We start from the raw sequence: 25,352 nt of genomic DNA on the forward strand, positions 1-25,352 counted from the left end.
AAAGTATCTTTCAACAAGTTCTAGTTCAAAAAAAGCAGAAAAGTGAGAAGTCATCGAGAGCCAGAGCACAGTAAAAGAGGGTTTCCTGGAAGACATGGCATATCCGTTGGAACCTGTGATACTCAAGGGGGTTCTCTGTGTTGGGGTTAGGGATGCAGTGGATTCTTAAGTGACTGTATCAGCATCCGGAGCTGCAGCCCGTATGCCCATTAAACACATGGGATAGCTCTCTCTCAAGAAATTTGGTCAGCCTCTTTCTCAAGGAATTCTTCTTATTTCTCCATGTGTCAGAGCCCTCAACTTAGACAGTAGAGGAGGCAAACCCTGTAGGAAACGCGGTGACATGACTCAAAGAGGTGGCTCCACTGGTCTGTTTTGTTATCATTTGAGTCACATGGATCTATAAATAAGCCTGGAAGTCAGAAATTAGTCTCTCTACTGTTGTTTATGTTATGTTTTCACAAAAATTATTTTCACATTTTTTTTAAGTATGGTCCCTAATCACAATGTACCCTGGCCTAGGAAAAGAATTTAGGAATTAATCTTTCAGTTTTGACATATGCCAGAAATGCTGTAAAACCTAAAATTCCAACAGTCAACATACATACATGGACCTCCTACCAATAACATTAGGAAATCTATGTTATGATCCCTCGTGCTGAAGATCAATGCCCAGAGGGCATGATTTTAAGAAGGCAGCTCAAAGTCCCACCTGAGGTGCTCTATGCCACAATATTTTATTTTTAGTGGTTATCTTGGCTTGTAAATAATGCCATACTATGTTGGCCCTTCAGAGGAAGAGCTTCACCAGATGTAAGACTGCAATCAATTCAAACCCCAAATTGAGGAAATAATGCCATTTGAACTGTTAGGGAAGACAAAACTGAAGTCACAGGAGAAGACTTCTGAAACATTATTTTCTACTCAAATGGTTTTATTCCTTAATATGGGCATCATTACTTGCCTAAAAGAATTCAGAGTAAGTTGGTTTTTGTTAGGTGCATACCCTCATCCTTTTGCATCTAAAATCAGCCCTACGAATTACTTTAAAATTAGCCTAGGAAGCCCAGGAAGTGTTGGGACATTTCCATACCTGTGACAGCCGGCCCTGATGTCCAGCTCAGGGAAAACCAAACTCCTCCACCAAGCCTTGAACATATTCCAAAGGACAGTGTAGGACCCCAGCTGATACCAATATGAGGCACCTCCCTTCTGAGATAGGGTCTCAATGAGTTGTGGAGCCTGGTCTGGAACGTGGCCATCTTCCTGACTCAGCCTCCTGAACAGCTGGGATAAGAGACATCTGCCAATGCACCCAGGAAACCTTATATTCTTTGAATAAGATTTATTTTTTTGATTTTTTTAAATGTTGATAAACCTTTATTTTATTATTTATATGTGGTGCTGAGAATTGAACCCAGTGCCTCACACATGCTAGGCAAGCACTGTACCACTGAGCCACAACCTCAACATACTTTATTATATTTGTACATTCATTTTTCAAAATACTTATTTGTTTTGTAGGATTTTTGGATTTGTTCAGTTTTTTCTTTCTTTTTCTTTTTTGTTTGTTTTTTCAGTACTGGGATCAAATTCAGCCTTCATACATGATAACCAAACACTCTGCCACTTTGCTATCTCCCCATCCCCCAAAAACTCATTTTAAAAAAGATCTCATTCCTCTAGCTTTTTAGTTCTTTCACACACATTTGACAGGAGGTACCATATGCTAAAAGTCGTATAGGTAATATGAGGTAGGATTTAAATTCACACCATTCTGCCTACCTGAAAAAAGGAGATAATTATGAGATAATTAAAGATCCAGAGGAAAGCTAAAGTTTATTGACCTCAATTAATAAAATTCTGTAGGTCAAGAATCTTCATCTAAGTATTCCAAATTTTTAGGGACAGAAATAATTACATGTGTGTGCACAGACACGCTATTACAGTAGGTAGAGAAATATAGAACTTAAGAAATGGAAGGAATTGTGAATGAGAAAGCTTCAGATCCACACAGAGATAGCTATGCTAAAATCCACACCCAGTCCTGATTCCCAGGCAAATGTTCAATTCAAGGCAAGTTAGGTCATTTTCTTCAGCATTTCAAGTCTCTGGTTAAGGTCTTCCAAGTCAACCTCTTCTGAACCATAAGGGTTGATGGACAGGCTTGCTTGAGGTTTTACATCAGGAAAATTAGGCAGCATGAAGTTATGGACACCAATCTTGGTTCTTGATTCTGGCTTTGGAGAAGTTTGGGGGTTGAGTCCTGGACCTATGTATTTTGATATATGTAATTAAAAGTCAGAACAAGGCAGCCCTCCAGAAAGAAAGCCCAGCCTCAAAGAAAGAAGCTACTATTATATTGTGGAGGAGTTAACAACATACTATCTCAAAATATGCTGATTTGATCAACTGATTATTTCAAGTTGAAATCACTTGTAGTTTCAAAAAGGGCTATTTGGCCTGTCTTTTCCTATATACAGCAAGTCATAAAGATTCTTTTTAATGTCCTTCCCACTCCAAGTCACTAGACACCAGTAATTGGGGCTTAATGAACTTAAATAAATACCTCTAAGTAACCCTTACCTTCCACTAGTTTTTACTTCCCACCCCATATACCTCTTAGTAATATCCCTAGAATTTACTACTCTCATCCAGAGATTCATTTTTTCCTGTCATTCCCTCACAAATGTATTGTTCTTTGTCTAAAAAAGTACATAAGCATTATTCTTGGTCATTTCTTTGAGTTTCACTCTCATAATCCCAAATGTGCAAAATTAATAAATCTTGTGTGCTTTTATTAATTGGATCTTATGCTAATTCAGTTTCTAGATCCAGCCCAAAAACCCACCTAAGTACCTAGGGGTGGGAGAGGGAATCTCTCTCTCCCCTACAATATCTTTTGAGAATGCAGCATATGCTACAACTGCAAAACTGAACAATTCCCCCTTCATGCAAAAGGTGGTATTGTTTACCATTTGCTGGCAATCTTTAAGGTTCACTGGAGCTTTTTACAAAGGCACAGTTTTCAAAATATGTGACAGAATGCTCTATTGTGATATTGGTTCTTTGTGTTAAAGACTCCTCTGAGATCTGATGAAAGCAATGAATCCTTTCCCTTACATATCCAAAACTTTGCCTACCACTTAGGCAGTGGACTCTATGTGGGAGGCCATCCGTATCTAGCAGAATCAGATGAGGTTGAGCCAAGGGACACGGAGGCCTGGCTTCCAGGAACTAGCAGTCACAGGAAGTATGTGGCCTGTGTGGGAGTGGTTCCCTGTCTAGTTTCCCTGAGAAAATGGCTCCCCTAACTCCACCCCATCCTGCTGATCACAGAGGAAGCGCCTCCTGTTCTGGGCCCCTTTACCTGTGTGTCTATAAATAAAAGAGAGTTGGGCTACTTCACTTTGTTAGATGCCAGAGCTGGTATGACCAGACCCGTCAAGTCCCCTCTCATTTAAGAGGAGTATTGGCTCTTGTGTGTTTATTGATTAGATAAGTTTATGGGTAACTGATTGATTTACAGCCAACATCATTCTCCAGCAGTTAACCCTTTTCTCACCCACACCGGCTGTGGCTGAGAGACCCCCCACAACTCTATGCTAAGAGCCACTGGTCTAATGCAAGCAAAGTTATTTGCATTAGAGGCCTTGCCACAGGAGCTCTGTATATTTGCGTGAGTCCAAATTCCTAGAAATGAGGCCTCTAATGGGAATAATTTTATTCTCCTACTAACTTTTAGCTACTAATTTTTATTTTATTTTTTAAATTTATTTATTTGTATGCAGTGCTACTAATTTAAAAGTCTGAATATTGGAAGGTCTGTACCTCCTGAATTGTGTCATGGGTTTCAAAACATTATGCACATCCATGATAAAAAACTGTTAGCTACTATAAAAGAGCACACTGTACCCCTGGTAAATCACTAATATACTTCTCTCACCAGAGAAGAAATAGTCTTATAATAATCCAAATATCCTCAATGAATATCAAGCAACTCCAACTTCTACCAGCATTCTCTATACTTACTAGCAACCTATAAGGGAAGAAATCATTCTTCTTATAGTCATCATTCTGAAAGAAAAAAAAGATCCCTAGGAAGATTGGTTCAAGTTCCAAATGTATATATTTTGCACACAGCAAAGCTTCAATAAGTATTTCTTAAAATTAACTTGAAATTCAGTCAAAGGAATGAGAACTTGTGCTTCATTTGTGTACAATGTGTGAAAATGCATTCTACTGTCATGTATAATTATTCAGAACAAATTTTAAAAATAATAAAAAATAAATAATAAATCAATAAAATTAACTTTATTACAATCAAGCTTCATTGTTGTTTAGGGTAAAAATTTTTAATACCTATGGGCAGTAAGTTTTAGGAGTTACTAGGAAAAGTTTTGCTTCTTTTGTCACCTGTGACTTTGTGTAGGAACCTAGAAAATCTTTTATTTCTGAATCTAAACATGCTATTTGTAAAAAATTATTCAGTTTAATAAAATCAGAGAACTCTTCTTCTAACAAATAAAGGGTGAGAAAAAAAGGAGGAATTGGAAGAAGTGTTATAAAGATTTAAAATATATATCAACCAAATACAATGTGGGGATCTTTTTAGATCTTCATTTCAATAAAATAACTGTACTTGTGAGGAATATTTAATATGGATTGAGCATTACATCATACTAAGGAATTATTTTCATTGTATTAAACATAATGACACTGTTTTATATCATAAAACAAAGAATATGGGCTGGGGTTGTGGCTGAGTGGTAGAGTGCTTGCCTAGCAAGTGTGAAGCACTGGGTTTGATCCTCAGCACCACATATAAATAAGTAAAAAATAAAATTAAAATAAAGGTCTACTGACAACTAAAAAGTATTAAAAAAAACAAAGAATATGTGTTAGAGCTACCTATAGTCACATGCCACATAACAATGCTTCAGTCAAGAACTGACCATCTTGTAGTACAAGGCATTACTCACATGTCTGTGGTGATGATATAAACAAACCTCCTGAATTTCCAGTTATATAAAAGTACAGCATATACAATTATGTATAGCACATAATACTTGATAGTGATTATAAATAACTATGTTACTAATTTATGTATTTACTGTACTACATTTTTGTTTTTAACTTTACTATAAAACAGTATGCTATGTTATGCTGGCAGCAGTCTCATACATCTTGAGTTTATTGTGTCTCTTAATTGCATCAAGAGGTCATGTCAAAGGGAGATGGAGTGATACTGGCCAAATTACATTGCTATATTGTGTATTATGAATGAATATGTAACAACAAATCCCATCATTATGCACAACTATAATGCATCTTTAAAAATGTGGAAAAAAACATTCTTAAAATAAAAAAAAAAAAGAGACCATGTTAAGTGATTGGTCTAAACCACCTAGGTTTGTGTAGCTACACTCCATGTTTGCAAAATGATGAAATTGCCTAATGACATTTTTTTCAGAACACATCCTGTCATTAAGCAACACATGACTATTCCAAAATAGCTACAGTTGAAATTTTATAATGTCTGAGATTTGCTTTAAATTCTTCTCCCACCTCCCCAACAAAATGTTAAGAAGAGACAAAGGGATAAGACAAGACAAACAGAATGTCGATAATGACTGAAAAATCAATGATGGTTACATAACAGATGACTATATTATTCAAATTTTATATATAGCTAAAATATATAGCTAAAATTTTCCATAATAAAGTTTGTTTTATTTTTTTAAATCAGAGGACACATATTCCAAGAGTAGAAGTTAAACAATACTAGGTATAGTTGAGACAAACAATTTCAACAAGGAAAATCAGAGCTAGTTTATGTCTAAAATATAAAATCTTACAGAAAGAACTTTGGGATAAAAAAAAAGGCTACAAGGTGAAAGAGAATAAAAGCATTTCTTTTCACATTCTGCTGAAGGAATAAAGAAAATCAATGCCTATGACTTTAGTTTTTACCTATTTGACCTCTCCAGATTTATATATGCAAAGTTGTGAGGTTTTTATACTATTTTCTTTTTTTGGGGGGGAGGGGGTTACTGGGGATTGAACCCAGGGCCTTGTGCTTTCGAGGCAAGCACTGTACCAACTGAGCTATATCCTCAGCCCCTTTTATACTATTTTCAACCTTAAAGTAAATTGGTTTCACTATATATAAATTGAATATATCTAATCTGAACTCTGAGTTTAAATCCCTATACATGAAGGATTTTCAAATGTGTTCAGCTCTTAAGAATGTTCTTTTTTAAAAAATACCTCTATTTTGTTTATGTACTTTTATGTGGTGCTGAGGATTGAACCCAGTGCCTCACACATGCTAAAGCCCCAGCCCTTAAGAATGTTCTTTTCAGTGTATATCATGGTATCATCCACAGGTTGATGAGAGATAATAACTTTCTTTTCTCATGAATTCAGCAAAAAAAATCAATATCAACTAAATGATTGTAAATATCTCCCTAACCTAAAGATTAAGATCCATTTTGTCCCTCAAAAGGTCTAATTAGAAATATAGTTTAACAATACCTGCAATCCTATTTCAGTTTCAGTTTCCCTATCCATACTGACCTGACTTTCAGGAGGGAATGATGGGAAATAAGGGCCTGGGGATGGCACAGGTAAGGTCCCTGCTGCAGATATCAGCAATGCCCCAACTAGATCACCAGTTCCCACTGCAGTGCTACCTCCTCTGCTAAGGGCATCTTTCTTGACATCCTCTGTAAATCAATACTGACCAGATCTGCTGGGGCTTCAGCCTTAGTCAAGAGGGTAAGAATCCTATTGAGTTTGCAATTTATTACACACTTATTTATTGCATACTTACTACACATTAAACACTCTTGGAAGTACGGGGAAGAATGATGAACAATGACACCGTGTTCCAGCCCTCATGCAGCTTAATGACAGCTCAATGACATTTAAAGAAAATTTTAGTTTTTCTGGTCCACAGTGGTCTTCTTTCTCTCTCTTTCAATGACTTTGCTTTGATTACCTAAGTGGTCAGGCAGTATGGTACACCAATGGTTAAGAGTAATATGTAGGGCTAGGGTTGTGGCTTACTAGTAGAGCACTTGCTTGCCATGTGCAACACACTGGGTTGGATTTTCAGCACCACATAGAAATAAGTAAAATAAAGGTGCATTGACAACTAAAAAATATTAAAAATAAAATAAAATAAATGTATTGTGTCCATCTACATCTAAAATATTTTTAAAAAGAATATGTAAATATGTATAACTATGTCTACAATAAAGTTTATCAAATTTTAGCCATGATAAACTCTTGGATTTATTAGTTCATTTGACAAAATCTCTTGACCACCTAATATAAGCCAAGAATAGTTGCTGGGGATGCAACAGTGAACACAAGAGACAAAAGTTCCCATCTTCATAGAGTTGACTTTCTAGCTGGGGAGGCAGATAATAAACAATATCACTAAGTGAGTTACACAGCATGTCAGATAGAAATAAGCACACTAGAGAAAAAAATATAGAGAACTGCAGAGGGAAGAGGTTGAAATTTTAGAGAATGTAGCCAGGAAGGACCTCACAAAGAGAACATTTAAATATAGACTTGAAGCAAATGAGGAAGGGACCGGGTAGCTATATAAAAATACAGAGTACTGGAAGGAAGTACAAAGGTCCTGAGATGGGAATGTACCTTGCATGTTTGAAGAAATGTAGAGGCTAGGGAGAGTAAACAAGGACGAGTGGAGGAAATGAGGCCAGAGAGGCAACAGAGAGGAGGTACGGATAGCCTTGTCAGTCATGGGAAAGACGTTCCATATTACTTTAAGTGAAATAAAAATCCACTGGAGGACTTAAAAGGCAAAGGAGTGACTTGACCTGACTTATATATAAAGATCTGTAATGCTATATTAAGTATCAATTAATGGTGGATCAAGGGTAGAAGCAGGAAACTCAGTTAAGAGACTATAATCTAAATAGGAGATGATTGCCAATTAGACCAGAATTCTGGCAGTGGAGATGGTGAGAAGTGGTAGAATTCTGAATATTGCTTGGAGGGTGGGGGTTTAGAAAAAGAAAGAGACAAGACAAATGTCGAGCTTTTGGTCCCAGCATAGAATTGCCATTAATTGTACAGTGAGTAGGGTGGTAGGAGGGATGAGAATACTTTTGGACATGTTCAGGTTGAGATGCTTCTGAAACATCCAAGTGCTGATATTAAAACAACAGGTAGATGGATATATGAACTGGAATTTGTATGAGCTTAGAAGTCTTAGCTAATGGTATGTAGAAATCCCCACCATAAAGAGTGCAGATTGAGCATCCCTAATCCAAAACACCCCAAACCAAAACTTTCTGAGTACCAACATGATACCACAAGTGGAAAATTCCACACCTTACCTCACATGATGGGTCAGTCAAAATACAGGCACACTAAAAATACTGTGTAAAATTACCTTCAAGCTACGTGTATAAGGTTTCATAAAACATAAATAAATTTCATGTTAGACTTGGGCCCCATCCCTAAAATATCTCATTAGGTATATGAAAACACTCCAAAATCTAAAAATATCTGAAATGTGAAACATATCTGGTCCTAGTGTTTCAAATAAAAGATCCTCAACCTCTACTGAAAACCATAAGATTGGATGAAATCACCCAGGGAGTAGAAAAGAATGAGAAGCACACAAGGCCCTGGCTTCAATCCCCCACACTGAAGAAGGACAAGAAGGAAGGGTAGGGGAGCAGTGTACAAAAATGTGAGGAGTCCAAAGACCAAGACCCTGACACTTCTCTAGTGATATTTTTATTTTTTTGTGGTGGGGGAGTACTGGGGATTGAACCCAGGGATGCTTAACCATGGAGCCATATCACCAACCCTTTAAGTTGCTTAGGTAGGACCTCACTAAACTGCTGAGGCTGGTTTTGAACTTGTGATCCTCCTGCCTCAGCCTCCCAAAATGCTGGGATTGCAGGAGTGCACCACTGTGCCCAACTCTAGTGACATTTCATGTGACTTTTATTTCTTCAAAGTCTCTCTCTTTATTGTTTAAATTTTTACAATGTGTCATTTTTCAACAATAATTCTTTGGACAAGAAAGTGGAAAAATAAAGAAGAGTTAAAAGGTTGCTATCAGGAAACTACTAGGAGCAAAGACTCAGTGAACATAAATGTGACCCTTAATCACAATGTGGGACATGCTGCATTAGCAATTTGAAGGCAGTGCATGGGAACACAGAGGATGGAACAGACCCCCTTGTTGCTTCATGTCCCCACTAGCATAAGTTTGGCACCGAGTATGAGGCCATCTTTTATAAAGTCACAGGAGACCACCTAACCAATCACTAGAGGCATTGGGAGAAATCTTGCTTAAGACAGTTCAAGACCATCTTAGGGAGGATAGTCCACCCTCCATAATAATGGTGATTATAAAAGGCAAAACCTGAAAATCAGATAGGTGGTGCATGCCTGTAACCTCAGTACTTGGGAGGTCCCCTTGAGCCCAGAAGTTTGAGACCAGACTGGATATCACAAATTCCATCTCATAAGAAGAAGGAGAAGGAGAAGGGGAAGGGGAAGGAGAAAGGGAAGGGGAAGAGGAGAATGAGGAGGAAAAAAGAGGAGGGGGGGAGGAGGGGAAGGGAAGGGTAGAGGGGAAGAGGAAGAAGGGGAAGGAGAAGAAGAGGAAGAACTTGATAATATTTATTATGTGCTAGGTATTACATTCCATTTAACTTCTTTATATGTATTAGCCCACGTAATCACCTCAACAAATCTATGAGATGGGAACTATTATTATCTTCCTTTCTATAGTCCAAAGAACTGAGTATCTGAGATCTCATGGTTAATAAATGGTGGACCTAGGATATGAAAATGGCACATTTCTCTACTGAAATGATACTCTTAACTCTTAAGACTAAATGATATTGCTGTGTTCCTTTGCATCTTGTAGGCTTTATTGTAGGACCTTCTTACAAATATTTTTTAGTTGTAGATGTACACAACATCTTTACTTATTTATTTTTATGTGGTGCTGAGGATCGAACCCAGTGCCTCGCACATGCAAGGCAAGCACTCTATCTCTGAGCTACAACCCATCCCCATATTCTAGGACCTTTTTATTAAAATGTAAAATATGAACCCAGAGTGGTGGAAATTCACCTGCAATTCTAGTGATCCAAGAAGCTGAGGCAGGAGGATTGCAAGTTGGAGGCCAGCCCAAGCAACTGTCTCAATATAAATATTTTGAGACTCTGTCTCAAAATAAAGATTTTTTTAAAGAATTGCAAAACTTTATTCTAAAAAATACCTTCACTATAAATTTAAAATGTGAGGAAGTTCCTTTTCTCTACCACAAGAACAGACTGCAGAGAAAGTTCTTAATTTAAAACAATAATTTTTAAATATTCATAGACATTTAGTTCAACCTCCAATAAGCAGTACAATTCTCAGGCAGCCAAAATACCAGGCTTAGTAAGGCAATCTCCCCATCCAGAATTTATAGCTTCATTCCTATATTTAATCAGGAGGGATAAAATGTATATGGTCCACTATTCCCACCTGTCACTCCTAGATGTGTCCCTGAAATTTTCACTTGATGCAAAGTTGAGTTTTTCTTTCCCATTGATATTTTGGATCCGTGACTATTATTCCTTTTTATTTTTTCCCATAAGTGAATGTAAATTTTTTTTGAATATAGCATGATATTGGTAAGTGATCATTGACACTGTATTTACTGGTTCCTAAGTAGTGACTGAACTTTCAACAATATCCCATGGGTGCACTTCAGCTTTGATCCCATAAAAGGAGAGCAGATAAAGGAACTCAAGGAAATCCAGGTCTTCCAGTTACAGTACAACCAGTTCCGAGATGTAGTTCATAAGGCTGGAGTTGCTAGTGGTTCAAATAAGGCCTTTGTTTAATTCTGACCTGCAGCCAATATTCACTACAGGTTATAGCCACATCCTCAAAACCATGAGTCAGGGTTGGGGCTGTAGCTCAGTGACAGCACCATGTGTAAGGCACTGGGTTCAATCTTTTGCACCACATAAAAATAAACACATAAAATAAAAGCACTCTGTCCATCTGCAACTATAAAAAAAAATACCATGAATGACCACAAAAAGCATGGGGAGCCCCACTACCACACTAGCAATTTTTATCACTTCAGATCTTACTTTGGGGTTACTACAAGAAACAGGAAATTCAAAATAAAAAATTTTTGAAAAAGGGTTAGAATGTAGCTTAGTGACAGAGCAATCTTAGGTTCAATCCCCAGTACCACCAAAATATAAAAACTACCAAAAATGCAAAATATGTCCAGGACAAAGTTGTGATTTTAAGAACTAAAAATGTTTGACATACTTCTTAATCTAATACTTTAAGTACCTTCATTTTTGTCTTCTACTGTTAATTTATATGGGTCTGTTAGGAATGGAATGTGGGCACAGAAAAAGTTCAAATTTTACCTGCTTTACAATTCTTCTAGTAACTCTGGAAACCACATCCCTAAGTAGCAAAAAATCTTCTGGAGCACAATAAAAATCTCAACCTCAAATCTTCTCTGTCTGTCCCTAAGTAGCAAAAAATCTTCTGGAGCACAATAAAAATCTCAACCTCAAATCTTCTCTGTCTGTCCCTGTCCCTGTCTCTGTCTCCTATGCTCAGGATTAAGCCCAGGGTCTTGTACACTCCAGGCAAGCACTGTACCATCAAACTATATCCCCAGGCCCCATCCCATTTTTATTTTTTTTATTTTTTTCTTTTTGGTACTGGGGATTGAACCCAGGGATGCTTTAATATTGAGCCACATTCTCAGCTCTTTTCATTTTTTATTTTGAGACAGGGTCTTGCTAAATTGCTTAGGGCCTCACTCAGTTGCTGACACTAGCTTTGAACTTGTTGTCTTCCTGCCTCAGCCTCCTGAGCCGTTGTTACAGGTATGCTCTACCATGCCCAGCTATTTTTCCCTTCTGTAAAGTACTCACCATAATGGTTGTCTTGGCAATTATAGTTCTTAACAATTTCTACGAGGTATTGTTCCACTAGATCCTGGGGTGGAGTGTTCACATTTAATTTACACATAAGCTGCAAAATAAAGAACACAATAGATTTGGTTACACACAAACTTACAGAATATGAAACAAAGAGATCATGTGGTCTTCAACTGCAAATCACTGTTTTTCCTTGTTCTATTCTGTTGTCTAAGAGGTATAATTTTTAAGATGTATAATTTAGCAACAAGAAGAGGCCCAGCTTGTGGATGTATCATAGGACAGCCCTATTTTAGAGTTAAGGAATGTCAAACCAAACAAAGTCAAGAGGAAGAAAGTAAACATAAGAAAAATATTTGAGCTGGGCTCAGTGGCACACACCTGTAATCCCAGCAACTCAGGAGGCTGAGGCAGGAGGATTATGAGCTCAAAGCCAGCCTCAACAACTTAGAGAGACCCTAAACAGCTTAGTGAGACCCTGTCTCAAAATAAAATAAAAAGAGCTGGGGAAGTGGCTCAGTGATTAATTGTCCCTAGATTCAATCCCTGGTACAAGAAAAAAAAAAATCAAATCAAGAATTTTGATTCTATGATAAATATTTGAACTCTATCAGGGATGATATTCAACATATTAATAATCAGTGATAGACACCTTGAATAATGAAAATGACCACCAGCCTAAAACAACTGCAGTGGCCAGATCTCTGTATTCCAGCTGAAATGTCAGTCTTCAGTTACTTGTATGTGATTATAAGTTCAAAAGTTAAAATTTCTGGGGGTTTCAAGATGGCGGCCTAGAGGGTGGCTGCATTTCATGTTGCTCCAGAATTCAGGATTCAAAAGAGGAGATATTGAGAGACTTGGGACCAACTCAAAGCAGCCGGGTGAGTCTCTCCCGTAGGGGAGGCGTCCCGGATGGGACAGTAGTCCCGGAACGCAGGGAACTTTGTGAAGTACAGCTGCCGGCGAGACACCCCTCCCCCCGCTGGAGCAGTAAACTCGGACAACTGGGAGCGTCGTAGAGGAGGCTGCTCAGCACAGCGCTGGAACTTGGAGCAACAACTGGGGCTCCGGTGGCGGCCCAGGGGAGGAGCGGCGAGGAGAGCTGTGTGGACTCAGAACACCAGGGCCTGCCCTGAGGACGAGGAGAAGGAGGAGCGCGGAGGGTCGTTTGGACTCGCAGTGACTGCATTAGAGCTCCAGGCGGCTGCTCAGAGGAGGAGGCGATTGGTGAGTTGTTTGGACTTAAAGTGACCGCTCCTGAACACCGGGGGGCTGCCTGGAGGAGGAGCGCAGTGGGTCGCTTGGTCTTGAGTGGCCGCACCAGAGCTCCGGGCGGCTGCCCAGAGGAGGCATGCAGAGGGTCACGAGGATTCAGAGCCACTCAGAGCAAACGCTTCTGAACACCCGGGGGGTTACCTGGAGGAGGAGGAGGAACGGGGCGGGTCACTTCAACTCAGAGTGATTGCCCAGGGCTACGGGTGGTTGGTGGGAGGAGGAGGCGCGCAGTGAGTTGCTTGGACTCCTAGTGACCGCACCGGAATACGGGGCAGCTGTCTGGAGGAAGAGGCGTGCGGCGAGTCTCTGGGACTCAGAGCGATTGTACGGGGCCCCAGGTGGCTGCTCAGAGGAAGGGCCGCATAGCCAGGCATTTAGGTGCAGAGCAGGGTCCCAGGATCTAGGAGGCTTCTTGGTGGAAGAGCCGCACAGAGACACGCTTAGGGGCGGAGTGAAGGTTCCAGGACTGCGGGCAGATTCTCTGAGGAGGGGCAGCCTAAGGAGATTCATCTGCGAAGGGTGAGGCTCCCAGGCCCAGGAGGTAGGGCCGGGCCCCTGGGAACTTTGCAGAGGAAGGCAGCCCAGCCCAGGTGGTAGCTGTAAATTGAGGGGAACCTTTAGGAGGGGAACTGACCACCGAGACCTCCCCACTGGGTGAGTCTACCCTGCCAGGTGAGGTTTCCCCTCAAGGACGATAAAACCAGAGACACAGGCCCAAACAGGCCTTGCCTCAGCCCGCAGCCTAGTTCCCCTTTGGATGACCATTGGTCAACAAGTGGAGGTACCTCTGCCCACTAGCAGGGAATATACCCCCCCTGAAGGCCACCACTCCTAGAGAGGCAGCTTCCTTGTGGAGCACCACATTATCAACTTCCTCCAAGACTTCAGCCTACTGAAGGCTAAGAGGGGATATATATATATAGAAATCTTCAGGGACATTGTAAGTCAATAGAGGAAATCTGCAATATCTCTGCGGTCCACTGATACCTGAACAATATGAGAAAAGAAGGAAAGAAAAAGCCACAAACAAATCTAGATGTTACATCAATAAAACCCAATGACAGCATGGCAGAAGAAATGACAGAGAAGGAGTTCAGAATGTACATAATTAAAATGATCAGGGAAGCAAACGATGAGATTAAAAAGCAAATGCACACACTGAATGATGAGATGAAAGAACAAATGCAGGCATTGAATGATCGCACCAATCGACAGTTAAAAGAGCAAATACAGGAAGCAAAAGATCATTTCAATAAAGAGTTAGAGATATTGAAAAAAAAACCAAACAGAAATCCTTGACATGAAGGAAACAATAAACCAAATTAAGAACTCCATAGAAAGCATATCCAGTAGGATAGAACACCTGGAAGACAGAACCTCAGACATTGAAGACAAAATATTTAACCTTGAAAACAAAGTCGAACAAACAGAGAAGATGGTAAGAAATCATGAACAGAATCTACAAGAACTATGGGATATCATGAAAAGGCCAAATTTAAGAATTATTGGGATTGAGGAAGGCCTAGAGAAACAAACCAAAGGAATGAACAATCTATTCAATGAAATAATATCAGAAAATTTCCCAAATCTGAAGAATGAAATGGAAAATCAAGTTCAAGAGGCTTATAGGACTCCAAATACACAAAATTACAACAGACCCACACCAAGGCACATTATAATGAAAATACCTAACATACAAAATAAAGACAGAATTTTAAAGGCTGTGAGAGAAAAGAACCAAATTACATTCAGGGGGAAACCAATACGGATATCAGCAGATTTTTCAATCCGGACCCTAAAAGCTAGAAGGGCCTGGAACAACATTTTTCAAGCCCTGAAAGAAAATGGATGCCAACCAAGCAAAACTTACCTTCAAATTTGACGATGAAATAAAATCCTTCCATGATAAACAAAAGCTAAAAGAATTTACAAAAAGAAAGCCAGCATTACAGAACATTCTCAGCAAAATATTCCATGAGGAAGAGATGAAAAACAAAGAAGCAAATCAGCAAAGGGAGGACTTATCCTAAAGGAATTGTCAAATAAAGGAGGAACCAAGTAGTGTCAAATAAATAAATAAATAAAATTTAAAAAATGAACCATATGACTGGGAAACCAAATCATATCTCAGTAATAACCCTGAATGTTAATGGCCTGAATTCATCAATCAAAAGACATAGACTGGCAAACTGGATTAAAAAGAAGGATCCAACAATATGTTGCCTACAAGAGACTCACGTCATAGAAACAGATACCCATAGACTAAAGGTGAAAGGATGGGGAAAAACATACCATGCACATGGACTCAGCAAAAAAGCTGGAGTATCCAGCCAAAGTTAGTCAGAAGGGATAAAGAAGGTCATTTCATACTGCTTAAAGGAAGCATAAATCAGCAAGATATAACAATCATAAACATCTATGCCCCAAACAGTGGCTCATCCATGTATGTCAAACAAATCCTTCTCAATTTCAGAAACCAAATAGACCATACACAATAATACTAGGTGATTTTAACACGCCTCTCTCACCACTGGACAGATCTTCCAGACAAAAATTGAACAAAGAAACCATAGATCTCAATAACACAATCAATAATTTAGACTTAACGGACATTTATAGAATATACCATCCAACCAAGAGCGAATACACTTTCTTCTCAGCAGCACATGGATCCTTCTCTAAAATAGACCATATATTATGCCACAAAGCTAATGTTAGCAAATACAAGAAGATAGAGACACTACCTTGTATTCTATCAGATCATAATGGATTGAAGTTAGAAATAAATGAAAGAGTAAAACACAGAAACTATTCCAACATCTGGAGATTAAACAATATGCTATTATATGATGAATGGATAACAGAAGATATTAGGAAGGAAATTAAAAAATTCTTAGAGGTAAATGAGAACAAAGAAACATCATATCAAAATCTCTGGGACACTATGAAAGCAGTACTTAGAGGGAAATTTATTTCATGGAGCGCATTTAATAAAAGAAGTAAAACTCAACAAATAAACGACCTAACACTACAGCTCAAAGCCCTAGAAAAAGAAGAACAGACCAGCACCAAAAGTAGTAGAAGACAGGAAATAGTTAAACTCAGAGCTGAAATCAATGAAATTGAAACAAAAGAAACAATACAAAAAATTGACAAAATAAATAGTTGGTTCTTCGAAAAAATAAACAAAATTGATAAACCTTTAGCCACACTAACAAAGAGAAGACGAGAGAAAACCCAAATCACTAAAATTCGGAATGAACAAGGAAATATCACAACAGACACGATTGAAATACAAAACATAATTATAAGCTATTTTGAAAATCTATACTCCAACAAAATAGAAAATTTCGAAGACATCAACAGATTTCTAGAGACATATGAATTGCCTAAACTGAACGAGGAGGACATAAACAATTTAAATAGACCAACTTCAAGTACTGAAATAGAAGAAGTCATCAAAAGCCTACCAACAAAGAAAAGTCCAGGACCAGATGGGTTCACAGCCGAGTTCTACAAAACCTTTAAAGAAGAGCTCATTCCAATACTTCTCAAAGTATTCCATAAAATAGAAGAGGAGGGAACCCTCCCAAACTCATTCTATGAAGCCAATATCACACTGATACCTAAACCTGACAGAGACTCATCAAGGAAAGAAAATTTCAGACCAATATCCTTAATGAACATCGACGCAAAAATTCTCAACAAAATTTTAGCAAATCGCATACAAAAACATATTAAAAAGATAGTGCACCATGATCAAGTGGGTTTCATCCCAGGGATGCAAGGTTGGTTCAACATCAGGAAATCAATAAATGTCATTCACCATATCAATAGACTTAAAGTCAAGAATCACATGATTATTTCAATAGATGCAGAAAAAGCATTTGATAAAATACAGCACCCCTTCATGCTCAAAACACTAGAAAAAATAGGGATAGTGGGAACATTCCTTAACATTGTAAAGGCCATTTATGCTAAGCCCATGACTAATATCATTCTAAATGGTGAAAAACTGAAAGCATTCCCCCTAAAAACTGGAACAAGGCAGAGATGCCCTCTTTCACCACTTCTATTCAACATCGTTCTTGAGACTCTAGCCAGAGCAATTAGACAAACCAAAGAAATTAAAGGGATACGAATTGGAAAAGAAGAACTCAAACTATCCCTGTTCACTGACGACATGATTATGTATTTAGAGGAACCTGAAAATTCCACCAGAAAACTCTTAGAACTCATAAGTGAATTCAGTAAAGTAGCAGGTTACAAGATCAATGCCCATAAATCCAATGCATTTTTATACATAAGTGGTGAATCTTCAGAAATAGAAATTAGGAAAACTACCCCATTCACAATAGCCTCAAAAAAATAAAATACTTGGGAATCAATCTCACAAAAGAGGTGAAAGACCTCTACAATGAGAACTACAGAACACTAAAGAAAGAAATTAAAGAACACCTTAGAAGATGGAAAGATCTTCCATGTTCTTGGATAGGAAGAATTAATATTGTCAAAATGGCCATACAACCTAAAGTGCTATACAGATTCAATGCAATTCCAATTAAAATCCCAATGACGTACCTTACAGAAATAGAGCAAGCAATTATGAAATTCATCTGGAAGAATAAGAAACCCAGAATAGCTAAAGCAATCCTTAGCAGGAAGAGTGAAACAGGGGGTATTGCAATACCAGATCTTCAACTCTACTACAAAGCAATAGTAACAAAAACGGCATGGTATTGGTACCAAAATAGAAAGGTAGATCAATGGTACAGAATAGAGGACACGGACACAAACCCAAATAAATACAATTTTCTCATACTAGACAAAGGGGCCAAAAATATGCAATGGAGAAAAGATAGCCTCTTCAACAAATGGTGCTGGGAGAATTGAAAATCCATATGCAACAGAATGAAACTAAACCCATATCTCTCACCATGCACGAAACTAAACTCAAAATGGATTAAGGACCTCAGAATCAGACCAGAGACCCTGCAGATTATAGAAGAAAAAGTAGGTCCAAATCTTCACCTTGTTGGTCTAGGATCAGACTTCCTTAACAGGACTACCATAGCACAAGAAATAAAAGCTAGAATCAACCACTGGGATAGATTCAAATTAAAAAGCTTTCTCTCAGCAAAGGAAACTATCAGCAATGTGAAGAAAGAGCCTACAGAGTGGGAGAAAATCTTTGCCAATCATACTTCAGATAGAGCACTAATCTCCAGAATCTATAAAGGACTCAAAAAACTCTACTCCAAGAATACAAATAATCCAGTCGACAAATGGGCTAAGGAAATGAATAGACACTTCACAGAAGAAGATCTACAAGCAATCAACAAACATATGGAAAAATGCTCAACATCTCTAGTAATAAGAGAAATGCAAATCAAAACCACCCTAAGATTCCATCTCACCCCAATTAGAATGGCGATTATCAAGAATACAAGCTGCCTCGTCCAGCAAGTACAATGAAGACTCGGCTCTCAAATGAAGTTTTAAGGTCTTTATTTTTATGGGAGAGCTTCTGAGTCGAGTGCCTGGTTCTTCCTCCTCCTCCACCGCCGCCATTTTCTTTTTCTTCTCTTGTCGTGCAGTTTTCTCTCTCCTTCTTTTCTCTTGTGCAACTGTCACTTCTCTCTTCTTCCTCTCTCGTCGTGCCGCGGCCGCCTCTCCTCTTTTCTCGTCTCGCAGCTGCTGCCTGCCCTCCTTGCCTTGCTTGCTCTGCCTTGCTTGCTCCCTCCGCCGCGCAAAATACGCAGCTTTATGGGATATAACAGCCAATCACCTTAATGGGTCAGGCGTTTGGCTCGTGGAGACTTAATGGTGGGTAATGAGGATATGTACTGATCACCACTGCGGGCCCTACAGGGCAGCGGCCTCCAACAACAAGCAACAACAGGTGTTGGCGAGGATGTGGGGAGAAAGGTACACTCATACGTTGCTGGTGGGGCTGCAAATTAGTGCAGCCACTCTGGAAAGCAGTGTGGAGATTCCTTAGAAAACTTGGAATGGACCCTCCATTTGACCCAGCTATCCCACTCCTTGGCCTATACCCAAAGGACTTAAAATCAGCATACTACAGAGATACAGCCACATCAATGTTCATAGCTGCTCAATTCACAATAGCCAGACTGTGGAACCAACCTAGATGTCCTTCAATTGATGAGTGGATAAAGAAACTGTGGTATATATATATATATATATACAATGGAATATTACTCAGCCATAAAGAATGATAAAATTATGGCATTTGCAGGCAAATGTATGAAACTGGAGAATATCATGCTAAGTGAGATAAGCCAATCTCAAAAAGCCAAAGGAAGAATGATATCGCTAATAAGTGGATGATGACACATAATGGGGGGAGGGAAGGGTTAGTGTTAGGGTTAGAGTTAGGGTTAGGGAGGAGGGCAAGTATGGAGGAAGGAAGGACTGTATAGAGGGAAAAGAGGGGTGGGAGGGGTGGGGGGAAGGGAAAAAATAACAGAATGAATCAAACAACATTACTCTATGTAAATTTATGATTACACAAATGGTATGCCTTTACGCCATGTACAGAGAAACAACATGTATCCCATTTGTTTACAATAAAAAAATACATTATAAAAAAAGTTGAAATTTCTAATTTTCTTTTTGTGTGTGTGTTTGAGGATATGTGTTTGTATACATTTATTAGACCCATTATTAGACCCAGAGAACAAACTGGGTGCAGCAGCACCACCTTCAATCTCAGCTGCTCAGGAGGCTGAGGCAAGAGGATCTCTTAAGACCAGAATACAGGGTCAACTTGGGTAACACAGTAAAGCCCTCCCTCCTTTTGTTAAAAAAAGAAAAAGGGAAATCCATTGCAAACCAGCCCCTAGGCACAAGAAGCACCAACACATCATCCTCTGGTAATCAGGGCTGGACACTGTAATGGCACCTGCTGCATTCTCAAAATTTCTTATTTTCATTAGCTTCCTTCCAATTGCTAGGCCAGTTACACAAAGGAATATGTATACTTTCTTAAAAAAGAAATCAATTCATGTTTTTTGGTGTTAGTTTTTTTTTATATAGATCTTATTTTAATTCCCTAGTCTAAGACTTTTATCCAAATTGCTCTGCCTCCAATGCAAAGTTTATTTCTCCACATTTTTTTTAATCTGCACAAAATGATATGTTTTGAGTTTGCTCAGTTTTCTTAGACTTCTGAATTTAGAAAGTGTGTGTCTTTGGCTGGGTACAGTGGTACATGCTTGTAATCCCAGTGACTCAGGAGGCTGAGGCAGAAGGATTCCAAGTTTGAGGCCAGCCTCAGCAACTTAGTGAGACCCTGTCTCAAAATAAAAATATAAAGGGCTAGGGATATGGGATATGGGTCTGGGGTTAAACACCTTTGGGTTCAATACCCAGTAGCAAAAAAAAAAAAAAAAAAAAAGACAAAAAACAGTGTGCACCTCTGGAAATGGTACTACCTGAGAGCTGACAGTTCCAGTTTCATTTGTTTGACAGAGTTGACCATACTTTTGGCTGTATTTTGCACACAGCTGATTAGATACCTGCAGAAAACCAACACCAAGAAAGAAAAGCAAGGTTCATCAAGTTATGGGAGATCTGCTTTTGATAAAGAACAATCTAAGAAAGCAAAAATCACGTCCATGTTACCTCTTGGAATTATGTTCTTTAAGCATCAAAATGACAATAACAAATGCTTTGCTTTTAAGTAGGCTGATAAATATGAAAGTTAAAACCTCTAATTCTAAACATCTCATCAATTATGACCCTCCTTCCCAAAAGAATCTGACTTTCAAGTTTCATATTGATTTTATTTAAGGCTTACATATTTTCTTCTGCCATTGCCCCCCAAAAGGATTTACTTTTCACTTAAAGACTAACAAAAATCTTTTTTTGGTTATCCCTTAAGAGAAGAAATGATTTTCCAAAGATTTCCACAATTCAAACAAGTGACAACAGTGATACTATAACAGTGATACCTATAATCGTGACACAGGTAACTGAAATTGGTCAAATTTACTATTTTCAGCTCAGGCACTTCTGACTGCAGCCCAGGAGCTACCCAGATTAGTATAGATTTGTATTCAGCCAAACCAAAGTCTAGTTCCCTAAGGAAATCACAAAATTATGAAACTTAGAGCTTTCTGTTTCCCTCTTTTTCCTACTTCTAAAGTGGCTAATGGGCAATGTTCACAATATGATGGTAAATAAATTATTTTTAAAACTAAAATTGGAATATAAACCTATATGGAAACATATGTGAATATACACGTAGGTATGCTTACACATAAACGGTTACATATAGATACGTATGTAGACTAAAAGGAAAGATATCACAATTCTTTTTTGGTGGGGTTCAATCCCTAGTACCAAAAAAAAAAAAAAAATTCCAAAACACATTGAATCAAGAGAAGAATGAAATTCCATTTGACACTAATGAGATCATAAAACTTGCAATTATGCAGGCCTCTGACCCAAGGATCCACAACATCATATTGCAAGAGCAACAGATGGCATTTAGAATTGCTGAGAATTTTTTGAGGGGGGGCAGAACTAGGATTCAGGCACTCTAGGCGAGTACTCTTCCACTGAGCTACATCCCAGATTTTTTATTTTATGAAATAGGTTTTAAGTTGTAGAGGCTGATCTCAAACTTGGAATCCTCAACCTCAGCATCAGCCTCACACTCCCAAAACAGCTGGGATTTCAGTGTGTGCCCCTATACCCAGATCCCAGCCCTTTTTAAATTTTATTTTGAGACAGGGTCTCTCTAAATTGCCCCGGCTGTTTCTTGAACTTGGCAATCATCCTGCCTCAGCCTTCTGAGTCACTGAGCCCAGATTGCTGAGGCTTTTAAAGACAGGTCAGAGTGTATGATTTTCTGCAACAAATGTAGTAATTCGGGGAGAAAAACCAAAATAATTCAAGGTCTCACTCATGAAAACTGAAAAATTTGATCTCATAAAAATTGAGAGTAGAATGGTGGTCACCAGAGTCTAGGAAGAGTAGGAGGGAGGGGGGGTTGAGGAAAAGTAGATCAATGTGTACTAAGTTATAGTTAGATGGGAGTAAGAAGTTCTGATGTGGGGCTGGGGTTGTGGCTCAGTGGTAGAGCATTTGCCTGGCACGTGTGAGACGCTGGGTTCCATCCTTGGCACCACATTAAAATAAAGAAATTAATAAAGGTCTTGTGCCCATACGCAACTAAAAAAGATTTTAAAAGAAGTTCTGATGTGCTTCTACACAGTACAGTGATGACAGATAATAATGTACTGTATGTTCCAAACAACTAGAAGAAAGGACTTTGAATGTTTTTACCCTAAAGAAATGGTAAGCGTGGAACTGGGTTTGTGGCTCAGTGGTAGAGCACTGGTCTAGCAAGGGTGAGGCACTGGGTTTGATCCTCAACATCACATAAAAATAAATGAATAAAATAAAGGTCTATCAACATCTACAAAAATATTTTTTTTTAATTTTTTAAAAAGAAATGGTAAGTGCCCAGGTGTAAGTGGCACATAACTTATAATTCCCCCTACTCAAGAGGTCGAGGCAGGAGGATATTAAGTTTGAGGCTGATCTCAGCAATTTAGTAAGATGTCTCAAAAAATAAAAAGGGCTGGGGTTATAGATCAGTAGTGGGACACCCCTAGGTGAAAAAGAATGAAAGAAAGAAATGGTGTTTGAAGAGATAGATATACTTGTATATACTATCGAAACATCACATGGAGCCAGGTGCAGTGGCACATGCCTATAATCCCAGCAGCTCAGGAGGCTGAGGCAGGAGGATCACAAGTTCAAAGCCAGTCTCAGCAACAGTGAGGTGCTAAGCAACACAGTGAGACCCTGCCTCTAAATAAAATACAAAATAGGACTGAGGATGTGGCTCAGTGGCTGAGTGCCCCTGATTTAATCCCTGGTACCAAAACAAACAATAACAACAACAAAAATTTTTGATACCTATCAGTGAAAGGACATAAAACTAGATGTATATAAATGTTCTTGGCCTCAAGACACAACCCTTAGCAAGATTCCTTCAAGTGTTTATCATTTTTTTTTGTAACAAGACAACTTCAGACCACCTTGTTTTTTTAGATCATACCATATTTCTTGAATAGTCTTTTTTTTAACTTTATTTATTTTTCATTAACTTTTTTTGACAGTGATAAATATTTTTTAATTTTTTTCATACATGTATAGAGGGTAATAACATCTGCTTCAATCTACCGTCCTTCCCATCCCTACCCACCCCACCCCTCCCCTCACTCCCCTCTGTACAATCCAAAGTTCCTTTATTCTTCCCTACCCACCCCCTCTATGGATCAGCATCGTCTTGTCAGAGAAAACACTTGAATGGTCTTTATTTAATGAATTTGTGAAATGGAAAGACCATCTTTCAAACTTTACTTCCTATCTAACTAAAGCAGCCAACTTTGGAAAACAATCAGTTTTTACTGTGAACAGATGACAGATGGGTTTTTTATTTTCAGTGAAAGGTTTAAGAATTGTGCATGAATGGTGCTGAACAACGTGGTAGCCCATGGAAAACGCTAAATAATTTAAAACTGGAATATAACCATGTATATATATATATATATATACACATATATATATACATGTATATATATATATATATATGTACATATATATATATATATATATACATGCACACGTGTGTTTTTACACACAGTTGCATAGAGATATGCATATAGACCGACAGGAAATATACCAAAGTTCTTAATCTCCATATTTGATGATTATGGATTTTTTTCTGCCTGGATTTTCCAAATTTTCTACCATAATTTTATATTATATCCTTACAGCTCAGGGGAAAAACAACTATTTGGTTTTTTTTTTTTTAAATGGACTAACATTCTCTTCTCACTGAGCAGAGGTAGTACTTCCTGTGCAAGTTAGAGACAGCTGGGTGTGGTGGTGCACACCTATAATCCTGGTGACTCAGAAGGTTGGGGTAGGAGGATCACAAGTTCAAGGCCAACCTCAACAATTTAGCAAGACCCTGTCTCAAACTAAAACATAAAAAGGGTTGGGGATGTGGCTCAGTAGTTAAGCATTCTGGGTTCAATCCCCAGTACAAAAAGAGAGAGAAAGAGAGAGAGAGAGAGACACACACACACACACACACACACACACACACAGTTCTTCAATGGTCCCAACAAGCTAGAATACACACTCTCCCCTACCAAGTTGAAAGGATGCCTTGTCACTCTTTTGAGTCTATGAAATGATGCACTCACTTTGAGGCCTGAATCAAGCTAAACCAAGTCAGTAGCAGGTCACAGTATAGCTCCAGAACCTCTAGGGCCTCTACAAGATAAGTCTTCTTGGATAATGTGCTCCACGTGAATCCGAGCTCACTCATCCTTCCCAGTGATCACATGGTCTGCAACCTCTTTCCTTGCTTTCTGAGTCTGTTCAACTGCATGGTGAAGCACATATAGAAAAATGAATGTGTGGCTGGGGATGTCACTTAGTGGTGAAGTCTCTGCCAGCATGTGGGAGGCCCTTGGTTGATCCCTAGCACCACAAAGGGAAAAAAAGTGAATCTGTAAAGAGGTTTTGTTGAATAAAAAAAAATTTACATAATAGTGTGAAATAATGTTTTTATAAAAAACAAATATAGGTGTTAATTATGTTTCAAACTAGGTCAGGGGTCTTCAAAGTCCCATTCCCAGATCAACAGCATTTGCATCACCTGGGAGCTTGTCAGAAATGCAAATTCTTGGGCCAACCCCAGAAATACTGAATCAAACCTCTGGAAGTACAGTTGTAATAAGCCCTCCATGGGATTCTGAGAACAGTTAAAAGGTTGAGAACGCCACTTTACAGGGCAACTTGATAGGTGACCTTTATTTTCTCCTTTTAGGTTACCTTTATTTTATAAAATATTCCAAAATGAAAATTTATAACTTTTGTAATAAAAAGATGAGTTATTTTTAAAAGGAGAATGGGGGTTAGGAGCACAGGCCTAACCATCCCTGCCCCCAAATGCATGTAGTGCTTTACATTTGGAAATATTTACATATATACAGTTCTATTTGATCCCAGTAACACCCACATGAGGTTTGTATTATTATTTGAATTTTA

General features: G+C 38.5%; 1 pseudogene across 1 annotated transcript in view; it reads right to left on the reverse strand.

The window, feature by feature from the left end:
- Window positions 1-1,655: 1,655 nt before the first annotated feature.
- The window catches only part of LOC306647658, a 30,717-nt pseudogene continuing 7,020 nt past the window's right edge, over window positions 1,656-25,352 (reverse strand). Inside the window, exons 4-8 of the transcript in view lie at window positions 24,503-24,684; window positions 21,268-21,355; window positions 20,708-20,791; window positions 11,967-12,066; window positions 1,656-2,272 (exon numbers count right to left, since the gene is read on the reverse strand). The product of the transcript in view is annotated as an uncharacterized misc_RNA (transcript). The remainder of the gene's footprint in view (window positions 2,273-11,966; window positions 12,067-20,707; window positions 20,792-21,267; window positions 21,356-24,502; window positions 24,685-25,352) is intronic.

This window comes from Sciurus vulgaris, assembly GCF_902686455.1.
Source record: "Sciurus vulgaris genome assembly, chromosome: 17".
NCBI classification, from domain to species: Eukaryota; Metazoa; Chordata; class Mammalia; order Rodentia; family Sciuridae; genus Sciurus; species Sciurus vulgaris.